Source organism: Crocodylus siamensis, chromosome 2, assembly GCF_052110815.1.
Source record: "Crocodylus siamensis isolate JL-2025a chromosome 2, ASM5211081v1, whole genome shotgun sequence".
NCBI classification, from domain to species: Eukaryota; Metazoa; Chordata; order Crocodylia; family Crocodylidae; genus Crocodylus; species Crocodylus siamensis.
In genome coordinates this window covers 119,905,782-119,927,695 of record NC_143396.1, presented here as the reverse complement: position 1 = coordinate 119,927,695, position 21,914 = coordinate 119,905,782, and the positions used below count along the sequence as shown (strand labels likewise).

The 21,914-nt window shown below is 45.7% G+C and overlaps 1 long non-coding RNA gene across 6 annotated transcripts in view; it reads left to right on the top strand.

Moving 5' to 3' along the window:
- Positions 1–21,914, top strand: part of LOC149870678 (uncharacterized) — a 91,074-nt gene that overhangs the window by 52,054 nt on the left and 17,106 nt on the right. For 2 of the 6 annotated variants that reach the window (XR_016440818.1, XR_016440816.1), the window contains 2 exons: positions 14,765–14,854; positions 18,138–20,073. This is a non-coding gene — a long non-coding RNA (uncharacterized LOC149870678). Of the gene's footprint in view, positions 1–14,764; positions 20,074–21,914 lie in introns of all 6 variants that reach the window. The other 4 variants (XR_016440817.1, XR_016440815.1, XR_016440819.1 and 1 more) reach the window with 3 other exon arrangements.

Below are 21,914 nucleotides of genomic sequence, written 5' to 3'. Positions count from 1 at the left end.
CCACACTCCCCTCACACTGCCTTACACACAGGCCCCACATCTACATCCCCTCACACACACAGCCCCCACAAACATATACCCACCCCCCACAAAATACAAGAATAAAACTTCATTTTAAGCTATTGTGCAATCACCTCTGTGTACACTATGCAAACACATGTAAATCAGGACAAAAATATTTTTTGAAATCAAAGTAATGAATGCTGTAGATGTTTCCTTTTAAGAATATAATTTGGTATTTTTCTGGTTCTAATATGGCACAACCCCTTGCTGAAAGGATTACTTCCAGGGGCAAGGGGGACCAACTTCTGGTGGTAAAGGTCAGAGGTTAGGGGGCAGAACTTCCGATTACAAGATGGCGACCACAGGGTGGGACACCTGCCAAGGGGTGGAGCTACCCATGTGGCCCTTGACAGCCTGCCAAAACTCAGTAAGTGGCCCTCCACCCAAAATAATTGCCTGCCCCTGGTTTACATGGCCGGCCCCAAAGGGTGAGTGGTGGGGGGCATGTAAGCTCTCCCTGAAACGGTCCGTCATTCACGACAGACAATTGGTTAGTATACATACATGCAGATGATATATATATGACACACATAGATATTGTCATATATCATATGTATGTGCATGTATACACACAGAATATTTTTTATATATATATATATATAAAAATCTGTATTTGTTTCAATGGTTTAGGGATTATCATAAAATTAGGGACTATCATATCCCAAGAGATATCTATATCTCTATTTTGAGATTAATATAGCTAAATATAGATATCTCCTGGGATATGCTAATCCCCAATTCTAAAGTTTGTCAAATGAAAAGGAAGTTGATCTGCTCAATATTTTGTTAATTTTCCCTGAAATAGTGTTAACAAACTTAGCAAATAGCATCAGTATCAAACATTACCCTTATGGCGGGCTAATGGCACTTAATGTATATGAACATATAAAAGATCTGTATATGTTTCAACAGACATCCATATCTGCTACTTGGATAGGCCACTTTCTGAGCACAAAGTTATAACTGCCGTCTGCCATATGTATCTGTGGGAAGTATGATTTGCAAGACCATACCAGGAAAGCAACCTGTCTTCTTTTAAAGAATAAGACTTTTAGTCTTATTTCACTCATGAAGGAGAACAATACTTTCATTTCTCTAAAATGTAAACATAGGATGATTACTGTTCTGCTTCTTTCATTTACCTTTCCTGATCACAGTCGAAAAATAATCAGAGTCCTATCTGACCTTGAAACCACTGGTCTGAGAAAAAATATGTATTTTTAGATGATTAAAGCAAAGTAGTTCTGTGTAGCTCTTTTCCTTCCCCCAAATAATTTTTCAAGGTTATCTATTCTTTTTTGATTTAAAAAGATGAATGAAGGCAAGTGTACCAGAGGTATGCAGTCACTTGCAGCATTTACTACAGAACCAGACAAACATTTGCTGAGTACACAAAATTTTATGAATCTTGAGTGTGATATAAGTACAATAGGCAGACAAGGTTCTTTGGGTGAATCTGATGTCTTTTATTAGCCCAAGTACGTGTAAGTACAAGATACTAGTGAGAAAGGGGATCTTTAATAGTGAATTAGATGTTCCCTTTGAAATGGCATACTGTTTCTTAATGACCTGGGTGGAATTTCAGCCTCTAACTACCTTTTCCAAGACTTTAAGGTATGGCTTATCTGTTAGCAGGCTATCTTTTGTACAATTTGGTATACCAGATGGATGGATACATTTAAAGGATGAAACTATCTAACATGCACACAGAGAAGAGAGGGTAATTTTTATGGTAAGCATTTGTACTTAAGTTGAAGTTATAAGTAGTTATCAGTAATGCTCATCTGTGAGTTGAAATTCAATCTAATGCACAAAAGACTACATTACTAATAATCTTGAACAATTCCTAATTCTAAGGGCCTCTCTACATGAACAGATAAAGGTGTGATGGGATCTGCTGTATGATTCACACAATTGCACCTCTTACCACATCACGTGCATGGAATGGACGTGACTGTGGGATCATAAATCAGATCCTATCACTCCTTATTGCTAGTGCAGGGGGAGCCTATGATCACAATCCTAGGCTGACCCTGCACTGGCAAGAAGCAAGCTCCCATTGCTGGGAGACCCCTTAGTTGATGGAAAGCCCAGCTGTGGGGCTGCACCATGCAATTCTGAGGCTGGTAGCCTCATCAGCTGACCCAGGGTCCTAGCCATGATGGTGCTCCAAGGGTCCTCACAGCAGGGAACCAGAGCTCCATGATGCCTGGAAAACCCTGGTGGCTGGGACACCATGTCAGCTGAGGTTTTCCACAGGGGTGCATGAGGCATCCCCACAGCTGGGATCCCTGTCTGCTGATATGGCTCCCAGCCACAGGGGCACGTGGTCCTGCAGTTGGAAGCTAGCATCAGCTGGGAGCTCCCAGGCTCTGGGGTGCACATGAAGTTGGGAACTTCAATCATGTGACCATCCAATTGGGCCAGCCCATACCTGCTGGCTACTCAGAGCCTGTCTAAACCTCTTAAAATGGCACGCACAACCTGTGCTCTGCCACACATGCATGCAGGGGCAGCTGGGAAAAGGAATCCACTGCCGGCTCGATCTGCCATTTTGCCGAGCACTGACATAATGGTTGGTTCTAGTTTTGTACTGGAGCAACATCAGTAATTTCAGTGGCAATAATGAAATCTAAATCAGTCCCTTTATGTGTTCTGCCCTGAGTTGTGCCTTTTTGCAGCTATTCTTTAAATGTTATACCTTTGAAGATTACTGGTTTTAATATGTGACCTCAAAGGCAACATGCTGTGTTGTTAAAGAATACCACTACCTCAGAGCTTAAAGGAAAATTGTACTGATTATGCTCAGCTCAGAAGAATAGGAGGTCACAAGGTAGAAAATACTTGCGGCTTTTTAATTATAACTGATATATTTCAACTCAGGCAACTGTCTTATTGAAAAGTTTAATTTTTGTGACACTAAGCATACCTATATATGTGCTTTAATGCACATTAAAATAGGCTAATGTGCATGAAAGCATCACAAACATGCTTTTTAGCTAATGTGCATTAAAATAAGCTAATACACCTTTTTCTAGTACCTCACAATGGAAGTACTAAATTTAATGTGCATTACCTAAAGTGAATTAATAAATATGTAAACATGCCCTGAAAGTTTTAGATGATTGCAGAAGAGCTTGGAGATAATTTTCCAACCTTTTTCAACACTAAAGAGTTCTAATGCTTAAAAAAGAGATGTTTTCTGGAGATTAAACATAGCAAAGAGGAGAAAATACCAGAACTGGTTAGGATTCACTAATTCACTAACTGAAGCCATGCCTGGGTAAAAATACTGAATGCTAGTAAAAATACCAAAGCCAGACAAATTCAATTTAGAAATAAGGCATGTATAAGTGAGGGTGATTAACCACTAGAAAAAGCTACTGAGGGTAGTGCGGGATTCTTCATCTCTCAATGACTTCAAGTCTATGGTTCATGCCCTTGGGGAGATATACATTGTGTAAATGATTAGGTTCAACACAGAGGTAATTGAGTGAAATGTATCCAGGGAATCAAAGAAAGTGATCTCATGCTCTCCTTCAAATAAATGAATACAAGAATTCAGATTTTCCATCAGGTAATGTAGTGGCCCTGTCACAGAGTGGGTGGCCTTTTAGGGAGGACATGTCTCAGCCCTGCCTGTAGTTAGTCATCTGTCTTTTTGCTGAGTGTATAAGGCCAGAAATCAGAAAATAGATCTAAGATCTATTGCTAAGTATGCTGGTCATCATAAAAATCCAGCAAGATCACAGTGAAGGAGACAGCTGTAGAAAGTAAATGTACTCCTGTAGAAAGTCCTAAAACAGGGTAAATACCTAGTTAATATGAAACTCCCAGATGGATGGTCTGTGGGTATAAATCAGCGGCAGACAATTACTTTGGGTGGAGGGCCACTTACCAAGTTTTGGCAAGCTGTTTGAAGGGCTGCATGGGTAGCCCCTTGACTGGTGCCCTGTACCCTGGTTACCATCTTGTGACTGGAAGTCCTGCTCCCTGACCTTTGTCACCAGAAGTCCCTCCCCTTGCCACTGGAAGTACTCCTTTCAGCAACCGGTTTTGCCAGCTTGGAACCAAAAAAACCCCAAAATTATATTCTAAAAAGCAAACACCTACAGCAGAGGTTCTCAATCCCTGGACTGTGGCCTGGTGCTGGCCCACAGCAGGTTGACTGCTGGTCTGCATCATGGTCAGCTGCTAGACCACAAGTGGCCACGGATTGGCAAACTGTGGCCCCCCAGAGCTGGGCAGAGAGGCTGCAGCCTCTCCCACAGGGCCCACGCAGTGCAGGGCTTGGCCCACCCCCCCCGCCCAGGTGGTGGAGGTATCCTTACTTGTCTTCCAGCTGGAAATTCTGGCCACGGTCAGCTGTGATTGCTGGGCCACAGGTTGCAAGGCCGTGGCATAAAAACTTTGGGAACCCCTGATCTACAGCATTCATTAATTTGATTTCAAAAAATATTTTTGTCCTGATTTACATGCGTTTTTATAGTGTACATAGAGGTGATTGCACAATAGCTTAAAATGAAGTCTTACTCTTGTATGTTGTGGGTATAGATTTGTGGGGGGCTGTAGGTGTGTGGGTATGTAGGGTGAGGGAGCATGTGGATGTGTGTGTGGATATGTGGTATGTGGGTGGGTATGGGGTTTGTGGGGAGCTGTGTGGGGGAGTGTGGCTGGGATTTGTGTATGGCAGGGCAAGGAGGGGTGTGGGTGCATGTGTATGGTGGGGTGTGCATGTGGCACTCACCCTATGAACACACACATACAGGCTTTGCCCCTGAGCCTGCAAGTACACATACTGGCATGGTCCTGTGCTCCATGATTTGGTGAAGCAACTGGTATCCAGATAGTGCTGGAGCAGGGCAGGGGCAGAAAATCAGGGAACTGGCTGGGGGTCGGAAGGCTGGGCTGCTCAAGCCTGATGAGGCTCCCTCTGGGTCCTACTGCCCTTGGCTCCTGTCAGCTTTCACACACAGCCAGAAGCTAATAAATATTAATTTATTAAATTTTGAGGGGCCCTGTAGGCTGGATAGAATGGCCTGGCAGGCGAGATCTGGCCCGTGGGTCCACGGGCCATATTTTGCCCACACCTGGTATAAATAGAAATTAGATAGGCCCCTATAAGAAATGCAAAGCCAGGCCATGATTGATAGATTGAAGCCATGTTACTAAAAGGTTAGATTATAGATTTAGATAGGGATGATCCTGCCTCAGGCAGGTACTTGGACTAGATGACCTACTTCTCTATGACTTTGTGAACTTAATTTTAGAGAAATAAAACCATAGTCCCAGAGAAAACTGTGAAGAACAAATCTGAGTTGTGCCTGAGAAAACTCTAATTATGAGAAAAAAAATATTCTGATAAAATATACAAGCAACTTGTATGTCAGGTTAAATGGCATTAGAACAAGACATGAATTTATGTTAGTTATCCCACAATTTGTGTCAGTAAAACATCTGGACTATAAAATATTATTTTTTGCTGATTATGAAGTCTTGTGCCCATTGCCACAGCCAGAAGCTTGAGAACAGCTTTTCTGACCCCTTAGATATCCTGTTTTTTCGTATTTTAGAAAAAAAATGTGATTTGTGATTAAGATTGTATGCTTTGTCAAAGCAAAAATCGTTCCATACTGGCCAGTTTTATAATGACCTCTGACCAAAATACTGTCTACTGAGAAACGACTGGTGTGATCCTATTCCACCCTGCTCAAGTCCCTGAAAAAAGTTAATGAAAAAGGTGAATGGTCCTGGTCTGATTTGCTTCTTTTTGTTACTTGAGAATAAGATGATGGGATGTTAGGGAAATAGACTTTAACATTTTTTTCAGGCACTTGACCAGGGTAGAAGAGGGTCATAACTGTAACGGGGGGGCCTTCTCAGGACCAGTTTACCATTGGCCCGCCCACCTGTTCCTGGGCTAACCACCTGCTTCACTCACTTGCCACTTGCCTCGTTGTTTCATAATTGGTTCTAATTAGGCAGGAGGCTGCCCATTCTTGCCCCAGTGCCAAGGGGTGCAGCCCAAGCCTTACATATGGCATCCACCAGTGGTTTGTACTGGGTCTTTCATAAAACATATGCATAAACAGACAAACAAACATACTGGGCTCCAAGCCCTCAGCCCCGTCATTGGGACTCCACACTGGGGTCTTCCACCCCTTGGGGCTCAGGTTGCCACAGCCCTGCCTGGCCCTAGGGTCTTACACCCCCACAATGCCCCCTCACTCGGGCTCCACACATTGCTTCTTCACTGGGGCTCCCTGGGGTCTGCCACCCTGTCAGCTCAGATGGCCGTAGCCCTACCTGGCCCTCTGCCCGGGGTATTACACCCTGTGAGACTCAGGTGGCCATAGCTGTGCCTGGTTCCCTTTCAGGTTCCCTACAGCCATAGGACTCACAAAGAACCTGGGCACTGCTCCAGGTCCCTCCACTGACCTGGGCCCTGCCTCAGGACTCCTATGAACCTGGGCTCCCCCAAACTGATTGAACTCACCAGGGATGTGAGCTGGGGTTATTAAGGTGCCCTGACCCACCTTTCACTGTGCCACCAGGAGTCCTCCAGGCCACCCTTCCTTTCCTGGCAGGGTGCAGTTTTAGGTCATGCCCAGGACCAAGAGCCTCTTTCTGCTACCTGCAGATGTTCCATTCAGAAGTTTATCCAGGCAATGCTTCTACCTGCTTGCCAGCAGCGAACTGCTCTGTTTATATAGGCGGCCATGGTTCTAAAGTGGACACCATAGTCAAGCACCTGCTGACTGCTTGATACGGCTCTTAAAGTCTCAGGCATCAACACTGCCCTGACACAATAACATAAGCAGGTACTTAAGTTCAGTTAGATGTCTAATGGAATAGGGGTCATTTAACTAGGCCTGTAATCACAAAGGGTACCTATACACATACTGAGAGGCTGCTCCATCATGGTGTAATTACAGTGCATCAGAGAAGACTCAATTAATATAGTGCATTGGAGCAGAATCATTTAATCAAGTTGGCAGGAGTGTGATAATTACCATGATCCAGCAGACTCCAGCATCACGTGTATCACTGTCTGCATGCCGAAAAATGGCAGCAGGGGCATTTTAATTAAAGCTTATTGAACAAACTTTAGTTAAAGCACTTTAGTTAATACACGTGATGCTCTAGGTACTTTAATTAGAGCAGTTCTCGGAGTCACTCTAATTAATGTTTTTCCCCCCATCTGTCCCCTGCCTCCCAGAGCACATGTATAAATGCCCAAAGAGAGTTCATGAGGCAAAATAAATGGGAAATGATCTATATAAAAAGCAAAGACCACATAGGAGAAAAGCGTTTTTTTCCTCCTCTGGCATTAAAAACTGTTTCCCTGGCCATTTTTCCATCCTCATGACACATTTGGTTATTCCATTTTTATATAAAATCAATACAAAGTACACAGAACTAGAATAGTTTCAACAGTGGAAACAGGTCACAAAATCTGAAGGCAGAGGAAACCTCCAGAAAGGCACTGCAAGCCCAAATCCCTTAGAAAATGATCAAAAGCCCCCCAGACACCCCCTCAGCAGCTGCAGAGCCCCCCGCTGACCCCCAGCACAGCCGGAGGTAAGCGGGCTCGTGGTGGGATGGGGTTAACTCCACTACCCATTCTCCTTATTCACGTGGGCACCAATGACACGGCTCGGAGCACCCCCAGCCAGGTCACGAGGTGCTACAGGGAATTGGGAGCGGGGCTTAAGGGTCTGGGAGCTCAGGTGGTGTTTTCGTTGATCCTCCCAGTCTCAGGCTATGGGCTGAGGAGGGAGAGGAGGATCCATGCAGTGAACCAAAGACTGCGGAGCTGGTGTCATCGGGAAGGCTTTGGCTTCCATGACCACAGCCTGCTCTTTGGTGAGAGAGGCAGCGAGCTGCTGGGAAGAGATGGCCTCCACCTCTCTCCCCTGGGGAGGAGGCTCTTCTCAGCCAGGCTGGCTGACCTGCTCCACCGGGCTTTAAACTAAGCCTGCTGGGGGATGGGGGGACTACTGTCCCTGCTGGCCCGCTGAACAACCCTTGCAAAGCCAGCAGACCAAGGCACTTAAGGGAGCCCACCCCTGCCCCAGCCCTGGCACAATCTGTGGGCAAGGCAAGAGCCCCCAAGGGCACACTTGCCTGCCTGTACACTAATGCCAGGAGCCTGGGCAACAAGCAGGAGGAGCTCGTCCTCCTGCTCAGTGCAAAGAATTATGATGTCATTGGGATAACGGAGACCTGGTGGGACTCCACCCATGACTGGACCATGGGTATAGAGGGCTATACCCGGTACAGGAGGGATCGTGTTGACAAAAGGGGTGAGGGTGTAGCTCTCTATGTGAAGGAAAGCTTCATGTCCCTGCAAGCTGATGTTGGCGACCAGCATGGACAGCTAGAGACCCTCTGGGTAAAAATTCGTGGGGAATACGCCACAGGGGACACAACGGTGGGAGTCTACTACAGACCTCCCACTCAAAGTCCTGAGCTTGAACAGGAGTTCGCTCGGGAACTGACTGAGGCCGCTTGCTCCAGGACCTTGGTTGTCATGGGTGACTTCAATTACCCGGACATCTCGTGGGAAGATCACTCAGCAAAATCCGAGCGGTCGCAAAGCTTTCTCTCGTGCGTGGAAGACCTCTACCTGACTCAAGAAGTCTATGGGCCAACGAGAGGCAAAGCGCTGCTCGACCTGGTACTGGCTACGGGGGACGACCTAATCGGTGACCTAGTGGTCGATGGGAAGCTGGGTGACAGCGACCACGAGCTGATCACCTTCACCATCTGCCGTAAAGCTGGCAAGTCAGTCAGCAACACAGAAGTCCTTGACTTCAGAAAAGCCGACTTTGACAAGCTCAAGAGGCTTGTCGGTCAGGCCCTGAGGGACCGTGACCCCAGGGAGATGGGAGTTCAAGAAGAGTGGTTGCTTTTCAAGGAAGCGATCCTCAATGCACAAGCCAAATCTATTCCAACACGGAGGAAAGGCCGCAAGAAGGCACAGCAGCCCTCCTGGCTCTCCAGGTACCTAGCGGACCTCCTGCAGCTAAAAAGGAAAGCCTACAAAGGATGGAGGATGGGATTCACCTCCAAGGAGGATTATTCTGCGCTGGTTCGGTCCTGCAGGGAGCAAACCAGGAAAGCCAAGGCTTCAACTGAACTCCAACTAGCTTCAAGCATCAAGGACAATAAAAAGTCCTTTTTCAGATATGTGGGGAGCCGGAGGAAAAGCAAGGGCAATGTTGGACCCCTGCTAAACCAGATGGGGCAACTGACAACTGACGCCCAGGAAAAAGCCAACCTATTAAATAGGTACTTTGCATCAGTCTTTCATCAGTCTCACAGGACGCCCATGCCTGCTATGGGACAGGGAGATCCGGGTGTTGGGGATCCCCTACCCTCCATAAATGCTGACCTCATGAAGGAACACCTTGAGAAGCTGGATACCTTCAAGTCAGCCGTCCCTGACAATCTGCACCCCAGGGAACTCAAGGAGCTGGCGAGCGTCATAGCCCAGCCCCTGGCATGGATCTTTGAAAACTCCTGGCGCTCTGGTGTAGTGCCCAAGGACTGGAAGAAGGCCAATGTGGTGCCGATCTTCAAGAAAGGGAGGAGAGTGGATCCGGCTAACTACAGGCCCATTAGCCTGACTTCTATCCTGGGGAAGATCTTAGAAAAGTTTATTAAGGAGGCCATCCTTGAGGGACTGGCCCAGGCTAAGATTCTAAGGGACAGCCAGCACGGGTTTGTTGCGGGTAGGTCTTGTTTGACCAATCTCATTTCCTTCTATGACCAGGTGACCTATCACCTGGACAAGGGAGAAGAGATTGATGTCATATATCTTGACTTCAAAAAAGCTTTTGATCTGGTATCCCATGATCACCTCTTGGCCAAACTGCCCAGTTGTGGCCTTGGCTCCACCACAATCATCTGGCTGGGAAATTGGCTCCGTGGTCAGACCCAGAGGTTTGTAATTGATGGCAGTCACTCATCGTGGTGCCCTGTGACCAGTGGGATCCCTCAAGGCTCTGTCCTGGGACCCATACTGTTCAACATCTTCATTAATGATGTGGACATTGGAGTCAGGAGTGGACTGGCCAAGTTCACCGATGACACCAAACTTTGGGGCAAAGCATCCATGCCAGAAGATAGGTGGGTGATCCAGGCTGACCTGGACAAGCTCAGCAAATGGGCAGACGAGAACCTCATGGTGTTTAACACTGAAAAATACAAGGTTCTCCACCTTGGGAGGAAAAACCTGCAGCATCCTTCTGGCTCGGCAGTGCTACGTTGGATAGCACTACAGAAGAAAGAGACTTGGGGGTCATCATTGACCACAAGATGAACATGAGCCTGCAGTGCGATGCTGCGGCTAATAGAGCGACCAAAACAGTGGCTTGCATCCATAGATGCTTCTCGAGCAAATCCCGGGACATCGTTCTCCCCTTGTACTCAGCCTTGGTGAGGCCATAGCTGGAGTACTGCGTCCAGTTTTGGGCTCCACAATTCAAAAAGGATGTGGAGAAGCTTGAGAGAGTCCAGAGGAGAGCCACGCACATGATCAGGGGTCAGGAAAACAGATCTTATGATGATAGGCTGAGAGACATGGGACTCTTTAGCCTGGAAAAGCGCAGGCTCAGGGGTGATCTGGTGGCCACCTATAAGTTTATCAGGGGTGACCACCAGGATCTGGGGAAATGTTTGTTCACCAGAGCGCTCCAAGGGATGATGAGGTCGAACGGTCACAAACTCCTGCAAGACCGCTTCAGGCTGGACATAAGGAAGAATTTCTTTACTGTCCGAGCCCCCAAGGTCTGGAACAGTCTGCCAGTGGAGGTAGTTCAAGCACCTACATTGAGCACCTTCAAGAGTAAAATGGATGCTTATCTTGCTGGGATCCTATGACCCCAGCTGACTTCCTGCCCTTTGGGCAGGGGGCTGGACTCGATGATCTCTCGAGGTCCCTTCGAGCCCTGATGTCTATGAAATCTATGAAAATCTTGTAAGAAGAGAATATATTGTGGTGTACTGGCAGGTGACATAGCCCCCAGGCCTCATTCCTACTCTGGGTACTATTGACACATGGACTATGAAAAAGAGACTAAAAGAGACTTCCTGAACTGTTCAGCCCAGTCCCCTAGTATCATTGGCAACCAGATCTTTCCACTCCTTTCATAAATTTATCAAGCTGCATCTTAAAATGAGGTAGAATTCTGCCCAGTCCTCTTATTAGAAAGCTGTTCCAGAACCTTACTTCTTCAATTATGGGAAACGTTGTAATTACCAAGACACATATTCACCATCAGTTTATACCCATTTGCCAGCAATATCCATAGTCTAAAGAGTTCTTCTGTCGTCTGGGTGTTTACACCCTAATATATTCATAGACAGTAGTCATATCCCCTGCGAGCTTTTATTTTGCTAGTTTGAACAAGCCAAAGTCTTTTAGTTGTCTCTTGTAAGAGAGAATCTTTTATTCCCCTGATCATTCTAACAGTCTGTTACTCCACCTGTCCCAGTTTGAATTCATCTTTCTTGAATATGGGTGACTGGAATTACAGTCTTCCACAGGATATCCAAACAGTGCCTTGTACATATGCATTAATACTTCCCCATGTCTGCTGGAAATACCTCTCCTAGAATAAGATTTGCTTTCTTCATAGCCATAAAACATTGGCATCATTCTGTGATCATCTAATATGCCAAGGTCTTTCTTAGTTTCCAAGTGATCAGGAAATGATATAGACAAATTTAGGAAATAATACAGACAAATTTAGGGCACCTACTGGGGCGCGGGGGGCTAAGTGTCTCTATACCAATGCTAGGAGCATGGGGATCAAGCAGGAGGAACTTACACTCCTGCTTGCAAGCAAAGACTTCAGATTAACTGAAACCTGATGGGACCCTACCCATGATTCGGGAGTAGGCATTGAGGGCTATAGGCTGTACAGACACGACAGAGTAGGGAAAAGGTGTGCGTGTGTGTGGGGGCACATCGGTCTCTATGTTAAGGAACAATACGTGTCCTCTATAATCAAGATGGGATAAGAAGAGGGGCGAATTGAAGTACTGTGGGTCAGAAAACAGGGGGGTCTATTACAGACCACCACACCAGGTGGATGAGCTAGCCCTGGAATTCTCAAGGCAGCTCTCAGAGGCAGTATGCCCAAGGGACATGGTTGTCCTGGGTGACCTAAACTATCCCAACATCTGTTGAGAGGAGCAGTTAGCTATATTTGACCATTCATGCAGGTTCTTAACCTGCATACAGGACCTTCACCTAATGCAGGAGGTATACAGTCCCACTAGGGGAAATGCCTTACTAGATTTGGTGTTTGCTACAGGGGATGACCTGGTGGGAGCTCTGTAGATACAGGATAACTATGACAGGTGTGCCTCTTTGGGGTCCATCCACTTGTGACCCCGCAACACTGGTTATGAGCTAACCGCCCACCTTCTCTCCTGCCACGCCTTGTTGTTACTTGCTTAATTAGAGGATATTAATCAAGCAGGAGGCTGCCCACTTTCTGTCTTGATGCCTGGGGCACTATCTGTGGCTCATTTCCTCCTCTTACACCGCAGCTCAAGCCTCGCGGATGTACCTGACATTGTTTGGGTCTGTTCCACTCTCACAACCTGCACCCCACTGACACTTGCCTCGCCTCACAGCCTGCACCTCACCGGTGCTCTGGCTTGTCTCTTGTAACCTGCACCGCACAGGCACTCTCTTGCAACTGTGCCCCTCTGGCACTCATCAATCGCTGCCCCCTTGCCTTGGGGCTTCCCACGCTGCCTTGGGGCTCAGGTGGCCGTAGACATACCTGGCCCCCAAATCTCCTCCTCGGGGTCTTGAACCCCATTCTGGGCTTAGGCGGCCCTTACCTGGCCTCCAATTCTTCACTCCCCTTTTTGGGACTGGTGTCAGTGTACCCCAAAATGCTGCACCCTCTCTGGCACTGGGGTCCCCATGCTACCATGGAGCCCCTATGAAGCATCCTCCAACCCCTAATAGCCTCATCCGGTCCTCCAATTAGAACAACAAACACAAAAACACAAAGCCCCTGGGCTATAACATAAAGCTAACCCGTCCGGCCAAACAACATTCAATCCCTACCAGGAAATACTCCAACCCCAGCAGTGCCCAGGGGATGCTCACGCAATCAGGGTTGTCTCCTCTGTCTGCACTGGCCGAGCTCCTCCTTCCTTGGTCGCCAGAGGGGAACTGCCCTCCTGGCCTCCTGCCTGGGCTTATATGGGCCAGGCCTTGCCCCTTCCTGTCAGCTGGTTTCCCAGTGGTTGCCCTGGCAACCAGCACCTGTTACGCTGGCTGCCCTGGCAACTAGCAGCTGGGCCTCCCCCATCTTGCCACTAGGGTTCTCTCCCGAGCTGTTTTCTGCTCTCAGGCGCAGGCCACCTGAGTGCTCTGCGACAGTAACCTAGGGGATAGTGACCACAAATTGTTAGAATTTACTATCCAAGGAAAGGCCGGAAAGATAACCAGTAGGGCAGAAGTGCTAGACTTCAGAAAAGCTAACTTCAGTGAGCTCAAGAGATTAGTTAGTGAGGCACTGAAGAACAAGAGCATTGGTGAGATGGGAGTCCAGGAAGGGTGGTCGTTCCTCAAGGGAACAATCCTTTGGGCACAGAAGGAGACAATCCTATTGCACATAAAAGGAGGCAAAAGGGCCAAGAAACCCTCTTGGCTGAACAGGGAAATACAGGGAAGCTTAGAGGTGAAAAAAAAAAGGCATACAGACTGTGGAAGGAGCCAGTAGCCACCAAGGAAGAGTATACCTACTTGGCTCGCACTTGCAGGGAGTCACTTAGAAAAGCTAAAGCAGCAATGGAACTTAGGTTGGCAACAAAAATTGAAGACAACAAAAAGTCCATCTTCAGGTATATGGGGAGCAAAAAGAAGGCTCATGATAACATAGGACAGACTAGGGCAATTGGTGACAGATAAGAGGGACAAAGCTGAGCAGTTCAATGAGCTTTTTCTTCTGTATTCCTGAACACAGATCAAGATTAATTTCCCAACTGGACTACAGGCAGGCACAGGAGGGACACCAACCCACCAACATTTAGCAATGACCTACTAAAGGGATACTTGGAGGGGCTGGATGTGTTTAAATCAGCTGGCCCAAATGATCTTCATCCAAGGGTGCTGAGGGAATTAACCAGTGTCATAGCAGAACCACTGCCGTGACTATTTGAGCACTCGTGGTGCTCAGGACATGTCCTAGAGGACTATAAAAGGGCCAATGTGGTCCCTATTTTCAAGAAAGAGAGGAAGGAGGATCAGGGTAACTATAGGCCAGTTAGTCTCACCTCTATCCTTGGGAAAACTTTTGAAAAAATTATCAAGGATTACATTTGTGGGAGACCAGCAGGAAAAATGCTGAAGTTCATAGCAGGTAGATCCTGCCTGACTATTCTTGTTTTCTTTTATGACCAGGTCACAAAATGCTTAGATGCAGGAGTTAAGGTTGATGTCAATTATTTGGATTTTTGATAAGCCTTTGATACTGTGTCTCATCCCATTCTCATTGTTAGAGTGTCTGTGCAAGATACTGTCTGATCCCCTGGTTTCCGCCTGCCACAACTTCGATCTTATCAAAGAAAGAGGGAAGGAAGAGATGTTGCAATAATTAGTACCTGCAGAAAGACCACGCTTGGTCTATTTTACAATCTAGGTGCTTTTTTCTTTTTTCTTTTACAGGGAACCAGGTAGGAGTCAGCAGCTCATCACAGTTGTTCCTGGAATCACCCCTGTGCTCCAAATAGGATCCCCGGCACCCCAGTTGGGACAGTAAGTGAGGAGGTGCATCTTGCCTGCTTGTGGCTGCATCAAACAATCAGTCTCTGCAGGGTCCCCTCCGAGTCCTCTGCCCTGCGTAGGGTGTCTCTGGGCTTCCCCATCTTATCCAAATCCTTGCCCACTCTCTATAATCAAAAGAAAGTAAAAGGGAGAAGTACGGTTTTCTTTGTTCTCTCACATCTGGACTCCCCACTGCTAATTACCTCATTAGCGGCTTGTTACGGGCACCACCCAGTCTCTTTTGCCATGCGGTGCCAGTGTGCAGGTTCAGGAGTTCGCCCATGGCTAGGTCCCGAGATTTCGGCCCCCAGTGTCCCTCTCCCCTCGGGGTCTGGATTCTGTGACGAGTCTCTTCAGGGGTCTGGGCTGGTGACCCCCCCACCCCCTTTGGCTTTCAAGTTGCCTCTCCACATCCCAGTGCAGAAACCGTGGCTTCTTCCTGCGCTGTGGCTCTGCTATTCCCCATACTCACCGCCATTCCTGTGGATTCCTGGTAGGTGGTGCATGGGCCTGCCAGTCCTGAGCTCCGGGATTCCTTGGCTCACACTGATCCTGCGTTGTGGATCCCTCCTCTTGGATCCTTCTCCCAAAGAGTTTCCCCCTGCAGCTCCTCTCTTTCCCTGTGGTGCCTGAAGGCAACTTTCCCTGGGCATTGTCCCCTTCCTATTCCTGGGCACCAAGCCCCATTGGCTCTCCCCGGGCACGGAGAGTCTCCTTGCCCCACTGGGCCATAATCACTACCAGCTGCAAGATCTCTCAAGTAACAGGGTTTCAGCCAGGAACCCAGTTACACTCATAAATAAACTAAACGGCTGCGACGTAGATGGTTACATAGCCAGGTGGGTGACAAATTGGCTTAAGGGACACACCCAGAGATTGGTGGTGGACAGGTTAGTATCGACCTGGAAACACGTGGGTAGTGGGGTCCTCCAAGTTTCAGTCCTTGGACCAGTGCTGTTCAATATCTTCATCAGTTACCTGGATGAGGGCAGGGAGACCACTCTGTCCAAATTCACAGATGACACCAAATTGTGGGGCAAAGTAAACACACTAATGGGCAGGGAATGGTTCCACGCAGATATGGAGAGGTTGGAAAAGTGGGCAGAATAGAATAGGATGCTGTTTAACGAAGATAAGTGCAAAGTACTGCACCCAGGAAAAAAGAATCACTAGCACACTTACAGGCTGAAAAATGACTTCCTAAGTATCACAGCAGCAGAAAGGGATCTTGGAGTCATAGTTGACTTCAAGGTGAACATGAGTCGTCAATGTGACAAAGTAATCAGTAAAGCTACCCACACTCTATTATGAATTAGCAGGTGCATCACAAACAGGTCTAAGGAGGTGATATTTCCTTAGGGTGCATTGGTAAGGGTGCAGCTGGAGTACTGTATTCAGTTTTGGGTGCCACACTTCAAGAGGGTTGTGGAAAACCTTGAGAAGGTCCAGAGGAGGGCCACTCAGATGGTTAAGGGCCTGGAGGTAAGGTCCTACGAGGAGAGATTGAGGGACCTGGATCTCTTCAGCCTTCACAAGGCTTAGAGGGCCTTTAGTGGCTGTCTACAAATTCATCAGGGGGTGGGGCAGCAAGGAATAGGAGATACTCTGTTTACCTTGGAATTACTAGAAACAATGGCCACAAAGTGACAGAAAGCAGATTTAGATTAGACATCAGGAAGAACTTCTTTATGGTAAGGGTTACCAGAATCTGGAATGGGCTTCTAAGGGAAATGGTGCTCTCCCTTACCTTGGAGATCTTTAACAGGAAACTGGACAAGCACCTGGCTGAGGTCACCTGATCCCAATGCTCTTTCCTGCCCAAGTCAGGGGGTCAGACTTGATGATCTACTAAGGTCCCTTCTGACCATAAACATCTATGAAATCTATTAAATATCCAGCCAGAAACACAGATATATCCAGTGGGGATATACATCACAATAAAGGAATCCCTGGCATGGAAGAGAGAACCTGATTTGCAACACAAATGAAGAACAATAGACTAAATTTTCTATCCATCAAGAATTTCTATCTACAAACCCATGGTTTTTTTATCCTATTTATCTGTTCTACTACTATAGCCAAACATTTTTCTCTGAGACGCCTGTTCCCTACATGAGATTCATAAATATACATTCTAATTTAAACATTTAATGAATTTCAAAGTTTATTCATAGAAATAATTATTTTAATTAGTTACTCCATGACCTTTTAGATTGCTTGGTGGAGAGAAATGGGGTTTTTCTTAGCTTATCTGCAGCCATGAAATCAGTCAAGACTAACATTTGAGACCTGCAGCACATGTAACTGTGAATCTACTATTAATATTTTGTTGGTTGTGTCACCCACTGAGGTCTTACCTGAAATGGGGGGGAAGGAAATGAAGTTACTCTTTAATCACCTGCCAAGACTTGATTACCCAATGAAATATATACGAAAAAGGAGGCTCCGAAATTATATGGTTTCCCACCCTTTCAAAAGAGGATTCTCTCTTGGCATATTTCTTGGGGCTCCACCTCCCTGACATACCTTCCATACACCAACCATGATGGAAAGCCAGTGGTGTTTTTCCATTGTAAGATCACAGTAGGAAATTTCTTGCAATATACATAATTTTCTTAAGTCATCACTTTAAGGCCTGTAAGTCCAGAGTGATTACCTTATAGACGAAGTCCACCAGTCATGTATCACTCATGACTTACAGTAATATTCAAATAATAATTAATGTATGCTGATTCAATTATTGTCTGCTTCTTAGCTATGGAAATATATATAAAATAAGAAGTAAGAAAAGAAAATATATTTTTTGTAGCACTATATGAGGATCGGACTCATGTGACCAACTCAGTGACTGCCTCTGGTCCTGCCATTTGTTTGTTGGTGCAAAGCTTTCTGGCTTGCTGCTCTCAGAGTGAAGACTCCTCTGAGTCTTCTTCCGACAGGTTCCACTGCAAGCAAATGCCAGAGCCTCTAATTCCTTGACTTACTGGAGCTTTGGGTTTTCTCCATGCTTTCTGCCTGGCTCAGCTACCCAGGCTTGGGTCTGGGTCAGAGCATGGGGGTTCTCCTGACTGCCTTTGTCCCACTTCAGCACCCAGTTTTTCTCTGACTCCAGGAGCTTCCTGATGACATCATTCCCTATACGTCCCCCAATGAACAGGGTGTACATACTTTTAAAACAGCATGGGTGTGGCACATGTCACTCTTGTGTTTCTGCTTCGGACCCTGCAAGTAGGCTTAACCTATTAATAACCTTTCCTATGCTATTCTTTTTCAGGGACTGTGGGCAGTTTAAACGAAGCTTCTTCGGGGAGTGTGCAGATAGTCATCCTAACTGGTAACAGGTTGATTTACTGGGGTCTCTGTGGAGAGAAGGATTTATTTGTTCAATCTGTGGGTTTATTTGTATCTAGGAGGACAGACAGCAAACTCAACACATTTCAAAATTGTCACTGTAAAATAATTTCAAATATTGCCAGTTATACATAACCCCTAAAACAATCCTTCCTTTCTTACAGAAAGAGAGACTGATAATAACCCAAAGAGTAAAACTTTGTATTTAAAATGAGCCTTTTAGTTCGGAGTCATCTTCAAAATACCTTCTTATTTGTCTTTCCCAAAACAATAACACTTGTCTGTGTCCTCACATAGGTTCCTAACCAACCAATGTAAATACATCCCACAAGACAACACAGATGAATGGGGATAGCTAATGATAGTTTTGGAAGGAGTATAATAAGGGTATAAATGCTTTTATGAGAGTATAAAACTCTATAAGAGTATAAAAGCACACAAGAAACTTTCCTTCTACTTACACTGCTAGGTTATGACCTGTAACAGATACTGTGTTTTCTTTTCTGCCTAAAGACAAAAGGGAGCTTCTCTGTATGATGTAAAGACTGGTGGCTGTACTGAAAGAACAGCTTTGCGGTTTCACAGAGCAAGTACAGACAGAGGTGGACTGCCAATTCATAACACCTGAACGTAAAGGGGCCAGGTGGCATTCTATGCATCTTGAGGCACAAGATGATGAGCACGTTGTGTTCAACAGAGAGAAGAGGAGGAATTCAACATACTAGAAATAACAAATCATAATGAGGCCTTCAGTGTAAAACTGTACAAATTTTCACAGACAATTTAGCTAGTTTATTGGACTGGGAAGCTTTCCAGCACACAACCAATCAACCCATCCTGGAAGACCAGAAAATTTGCCCAGGAAGAGATCTCTGGTCATCTAAAGAAGACATAATAAGCTTATAGGTAATCCTATTTGTGAGAGGGGAGGTAAAAGCCCCCTCAACTTGTTCCAGACTCCCCCCCAACGCATCCTGATACTTACCACAGGGGCGATGAAAAGTGGCAGCTGGGAAGAGACGCCAGGGCAGAGAGCAAAAAAGGCAAAGAAGGATGGTTGAGCCCTCAACAAGGTCAAAGGCCCCTGGGAGATGAGGTCCCAGGAGCCTGTGAGTGGACACTGACCCTTTTCATTCAGTTTTCCCTAAGTTACAGTTAATCCCAGACAGGGTGTGTTTAGTTGCCCAGGTGCCAGTCTGAAGCCAAGGGACGGTCTTGGGAGGGCTGATGGCCAGAAAGACCTAACCCTTGCAAGCGGGTGGCATGGATGAGGTGAGATCATCCAGGAGTAAAACCTGCAGAGAGCAGAGTCTGCCCTGGCCATGGATGTGGTAAGGGTGTGGTAAAGGGAAGGTTGGAGCCCCATGAAGAAAGCAAGGGTTGAGATCCCTTCAGGCCACCAAAAAAAAAAACTGCCTCCCAAGGAAAAAAAAAGTAAAAACATCAAAGACTGAGTAGGTGAGTAGGAGCAGCATCTGAACCACCTTGGTGGTGCCAAATCTGGATCTCACCCTGACATTGCTGGGGAGCTAGGCACCAGTCAAGAACGTGCTAAAACCCTGTAACATCTACCAGCAACACTATTCTAAAAAGAATGAAAAGGACACTCTACAAGAAAGAGGTAGACAACAGGATGGCTTACTCCCAAGACATGTGATGGGGCTGCAAGACTAAAGTTGGCAAGCAAATCTCTACTTACAACGGTGCATATAAACACTAATGACTTCATAAATTATAGACAATGTAAAAAAATTCATCAAGGTAATGAAGGGGAGGACTGTTCAAGCGTGATCTTCTGAGAAATCCTTTTTCCTTAAGTGAAGAAAATCTGAACATTCCCAAAGTGAATGATTGGCAAGGTAAAGATGCAAAGTTGAGTGGTCCTGGCTTGGGGTTTGTAAAATAGACTAGATAACCACAGAAGTCCCTTTGGCCATAAAATATACGAATGCATGTAAATTTACTGTTTTTACAGAACTTGCTCATTCTCCTGAGATTCATGTGATGAGATCCTTTGCAAACTGATCTCTGCAGGTCAAGGGAGTTCCTGTGGTAAAGGAAACAGATTAGAAAGATATAGGGATGCGCATGATCACCAGGAACCCTCTGCTGAGTCCCAAAAATGAACAGAGATGTAATATATTGATAGTGAAGCTCCTCTAGGGTTGTCACTGGCTAGGGAAAATAAATCAGCATTGCACCAGAGAATCTTGTACTTTAAGTACATTTCCCAGTTAGGAGGGCCAAACCTTTTCCAAGTTCCTTAGCACCGAAGGAGGACAACCCCCTCTACCACCTAGGAATATGGAGAAAAATAGTTTTTTGGGTTTTTTTTTTCTAGAGTAGGGGAAGTATTTGAGGCTAGGTCTAGATAGACAAAACGTGATGCCCTCCATATAATGGATTCTCTAGGTTTCTCCTCATGGATATTTGTTGCAAAGGGGCACTTATTATTAGTCAATGGAATGACTAGTATTTTTAACTTCCAAGATGAACTTTTAGACGAACCAGTGGTTTGATTATTGGAGCACATTTGCATCTGGTTTCATTTTTATGAAATTGTTAAGAGGTCCTGGACAAAATCAAAGAAAATATAAACAGGTGGTGAAGATGCAGGGAAGGCAACTTAATTACATCATACATAACAAAGGAGGTGTTTATACAACCTTGCATAATAGCCAGGTGAAATTGGCTTAAGAGTATTTGTGAAAAGACTAGGTGAAAATGCTCTATTGCTATTTATTTCAGATTTTTCTTAACACTTACAGATTATGAAGCAGAGAGTGAAGTGCATTTTTTATTGTCAAAGACTATAAGGCAAAGTAATCATTATTAACAGCCATATCTGATTAGAAGATGAACCATTCAGTACTGGGGTAGAGGATACTTTATTAGATTATGTATTGCAATTTAGCCATAAGATGGATGAGTAGCATAGATCTTCAGATGAAACTGAATCAGTCAGATTTTTGGAGTTGCCAGTATTATACTGATCCAAAGGTGATTCATAGAATCATAGAAAAGTAGTACTGGAAGGGACCTCCAGAGGTCATCTAGTCTAGAATCATTCCTATCTAAACTATTCCATCTTTCTTCTTTGGCAATCCCTCACAGTCAAAGCTGATTGTCTTCTGTGATTGTCTTATCTTTGTGTCCAAAGATAGCTGACAAGGCCTATCCAGGATTGATAGGCCCTGTTGCAGCTCAGAAATGTGTTTCCATATGGGGTGGGTGGTGCTGGATTCTTGATTTGGTCTGTGACATGCTGTTTCTGCAACACCTGCTTTTCCATCTCCTGTTGTTGTCATGAGGTTGTCTAACATTCCTAAATCTACACAATCAATCCTGCCATATAGCTTATAAGGCAAATTGCCCAAAGACAGCAAAAGCATCCTAATATGTTACCGGTAAAGCAGGGGGAGGGACATTTGTACTAAATATCTGGTCCAAAACTTAATGATTTGTACTAAATATCTGGTCCAATCAAGTTAACGATTGATTTTCCACTGGGCTCCACAGCAGAACTAGCCTAACAATGTAGGAAGAAGCCCCTTGTCAAGGTCAATAACATCCTCTATCAGAATTATGCTTTAAAAAATCAGTGTCATGGGATGAGCTTTAAACCTTCTACTTCAAAGAGAATTAAAAAAAAAAATCTTATTGTTTACCAGGTTTTCAAGTGCAAGATGAGCCTTCAAGT